This window comes from Myotis yumanensis, unplaced genomic scaffold (assembly GCF_028538775.1).
Source record: "Myotis yumanensis isolate MYYU_CA2020_CCGP unplaced genomic scaffold, mMyoYum1.0.hap1 SCAF_24, whole genome shotgun sequence".
NCBI lineage: Eukaryota > Metazoa > Chordata > Mammalia > Chiroptera > Vespertilionidae > Myotis > Myotis yumanensis.
In genome coordinates this window covers 10,081,133-10,084,932 of record NW_027223775.1, presented here as the reverse complement: position 1 = coordinate 10,084,932, position 3,800 = coordinate 10,081,133, and the positions used below count along the sequence as shown (strand labels likewise).

Genomic DNA, 3,800 nt, shown 5'->3' with positions numbered 1-3,800 from the left:
GTAGCACCGCTCAGCCAAAAGCCAAGCTCACAGCTGCCAAGCACAGGGGTTGGTGGGAGCCTCCACAGCAGCACTAAAGCAGGCCTAAGCCGTCAGTTGGACATCCTCATGTGGTCTGGGACTGCGAGAGGCTGCAGGGCTGACTGAGGAATGCCCCCCAAACGCATGATTTTTGTGCACTGAGCCTCTAGTAATATTACAATAACTGTGTATGGTTTCAGATGGGTATGAGATTAATTGCGTGATTTCTTAGTCCATTATATCATGTCTATTCATTGGGTTGTACCCCTGAAATGAACCTAATGTTCTATGTCAACTGTCATTTTAAAAATGTTTAAAAATTCTATAGAACCATGTTACCTTCACAGAGACATATTTTACTTCAAGTATGTTTTGTACAGTTTGTTCTAGAAGAGAGATCTAAAGCTAAAAAGAAAGAAAAGTTGAGATTTATAAATTTGCAAAATAAAACAAAGGCAACCACAAACACAACCGTAGAAACCATAAAGATAAAAGCCGATGTAAAATGCATTTGGAGACTCAATCTCCTCTCTTTCAATACAGGACCAAAGTACTGAGAGGCTCTGAGAAGCTGTGGCTGTTGCTCTTTGGACCACGGAGAAGTCATGGCTGAGCTCCCATCAAAGGTGCACCTCAACTCGCACCCCACTTGCCTGAGGATCCATGGGCCCTGGGTGTATGAGGACGAGAACCAGCGTACATGGCTTCATCTGTTTACAGAGACGGGAGGTGTCCTGCAAGTACTGTTGCGCCAGGAAGACATCCCCATTGGGCATACTGCAATCACCAAAAGCCTGCTCACCTCAAGCATCATGCCTTTGATGTGGACGCTGAACGTTGGAGGCCAGTACGAGGACCACATATGCCGGCTCTGGCGCATCGTGCACCATGTCAAGGTGGATGGAGTGGAGGAAATGATCCTTGAGCTGATGGAAGAAGCCGAGGACACATGATGTGGTCCCTGGCTCTTGTCAACTTAAGCTCAAGTCCAGCTGGCACGCCAACGGGACATGTATAGTTCTGCTCACCTTTTTACTAAGCTCTGTTGTTCTATCTGCCACCACCTGGGTGCGAGGGCACATTGATTTCTCTCTCTCTCTCTCTCTCTCTCTCTCTCTCTCTGTCCTGCGCACGAGCTCTCTTTCTCCTTCTTCTTCTTTTACTTCTTCTTCTTTTACTTCTTCTTATTTTTCTCCTCCTCATCATTCTTCTTCTTCTCCTCCTCCTCCTCCATTACCTCTGTCTCTCTGTTTCTCTCTGTCTCCCTTCCTCACTCTCAAATGAATAAAACCATTTTGAGCCAACCTGGTGTTTCTCGTTGGTTGAGGAACGATCTATGGATATAGAGGTCAAGGTCCAATTCCTGGTCAGGGCACAGACAAGAGTTAACCAATGAGCCCTAGCTGGTTTGGGTCAGTGGATAGAGGGTTAGACTGTGGACTCTGAAAGGCCCCAGGTTCAATTCTGGTCAAGGGCACATGCTCTGGTTGTGGGCTCGATCCCCAGTAGTGGGCAAGCAGGAGGCACCCGATGTAAGATTCCCTCTCATCATTGATGTTTCTCGCTCCCTTCCTGAATGAAATCAATCCTATATAGTAAAAGCCTAATATGCTAAGTTTCCAGTCAACCAGTCGTCTGTTCAACCAATCAAAGCATAATATGCAAATGATATACTAAGAATGCTCAACTGCTCGCTATGACATGCATTGACCACCAGGGAGAAGACATTCAGACTGGTAGGTCAGGTTGCTGCTGGGGTCTGGCTGATTGGGACTGAGTGAAACATGCTGGACACACCCTGGAGCCCTCCCATAGTCCCTCCCCAGCTGGCCAACCTCCCCTGTCTCTCCCCAGTCCTAATGGGGCACCGGTGGGGTGCCTTGGCCTGGCCTGTGCCCTCTCTTAATCTGGGACCCCTTCAGTGCTGTCAGAGAGCCATTTTAGGCTGATCCCCGCAGGACAGGCCGAAGCACCACACTGGTGCATGAATTCGTGCACTGGTCCTCTATTAAAAATATATTAAACAGAGAAAGACAAAGAAAAAATGTGAAGCTTGAAAATATTAGCCCAGCCCTGGTAGACAAGGTTTGAAGACATCACTGGAAATAGTTTTCATTTCAATGAACAGCATTCTCATTGGTGATCTCCTGAGGTTCATCAACCAATACTACCCTCTCCAAAAAAAGAACGAAAATTTTGGGGATTACGGGTCTTTTATGCTGATCACATGTTTCCTTTCAGGAATTACAAGGGATGCCACGGCTTGTCTCCTGAAGGCACGAGCCGGCTCTGTGTATGACTTTAGTATCTAGCTCTGGATGCATTTGGGTTTTTAATTGTGTTTAGCACTAAACAGCCCCAAACAAAGCCCAGCAATCATAAAATGAATCTACCATCGCACCAGAGAGAGGCGGCTGGAGAGGGAGCCGGGGGGATCCCTAGAAATCAATTTCAGGGCATTCATGGTTGCATTAAAGAGATCACCGACTGCTGATTAAATTCTCCTCTTGCAGGAAAGTGTCTGCAAATGCAAATTGACACCTTTAAGGCTGAGGACTGAGGGGTGTGAGGGACGTGTTTCCAAGTTGTGTTTCTCATATTCAAAATATTCCACATCCGGCCTGGCCGGCGTGGCTCAGTAGTTGAGCATGGACCTATCAACCAGTAGGTCATGGTTCGATTCCCGGTCAAGGGCACATCCCCGGGCTTCGGGCTTCATCACCAGTAGGGGGCAAGTGGGAGGAGGTCGATCCGTGATTCTCTCTCATCATGGATGTCTCTCTCCCTCTCGATTTCCCTTCCTCTCTGAGTCAATAAAATTATTTAAAAAAATATTAGCAATGGCTGCATTCAGATGGCATGCACATTGTGTTAAAATAGTTTATTATTTTTTGGTTTAACATACCGGGTGGGTAGTCATTTAAAGACGACTTAGCTCCCGAGCTGCTTTGGCTCAGTGGACAGAGCGTCGGCCTGCGGACGCAAGGGTCCCCAGGTTTGATTCCAGTCAAGGGCACATGCCCGGGTTGCGGGCTCGATCCCCAGGAGGCATCAGTGGATAGAGCTTCGGCCTGATGGATTCTGGGTTTGATTCCAGTCAAGGGCACATGCCTGGGTTGCAGGCTCCATGCCCAGGTGGAGGCCTGCAGGAGGCAGCCGATCCATGATTCTCTCTCATCAGGGATGTTTCTCTCTCTCCCTTCCACTCTGAAATAAAAAACAAAACAAAACAAAACTCCCACTCAATGACCAGGACTGAGGCAAGCTCTTCCCCAATTAGGAAGGAAAGATGAATGGGGGTGTAAGGCCATGTCAGGCATCTGACAGTTGGCATTTAGGAGAAGAAAATAAAAAAATAAAAAAGGAAAGAAAAGCACACAACATAATTCAAATGTCACCCTCATACTGCCCTCGAAGGAATCAAGCCCAAAGGGGTCAGGAGACAGAGTGTCTGCAGGGGGACACAGGACAAATCTCGAGGCTGTGAGCTCTTTTGAAAAATATATATATATTTTTTAATTGATTTTAGAGAGGAAGGGAGAGGGAGAGAGAAACATCAAAGATGAGAGAGAATCATGGACCAGCTGCCTCCTGCACGCCCCCTACTGGGGATCGAGCCCACAACCCGGGCATGTGTCCTGACCAGGAATTGAATCTTGACCTTCTGGTTCCTAGGTTGATGCTCAACCACTGAGCCATGCCGGCCGGGCAAGCCCACACATTTGATAGCATTAATAACCTGGTTATGATTAACAGGAAGCTGGTTAACAATCACCAAG

General features: G+C 47.4%; 1 pseudogene; it reads left to right on the top strand.

The window, feature by feature from the left end:
* The first annotated feature begins 626 nt into the window (after positions 1–626).
* On the top strand, positions 627–974 carry LOC139000477 (protein p13 MTCP-1 pseudogene; annotated as a pseudogene).
* The last annotated feature ends 2,826 nt before the right edge of the window (positions 975–3,800 follow it).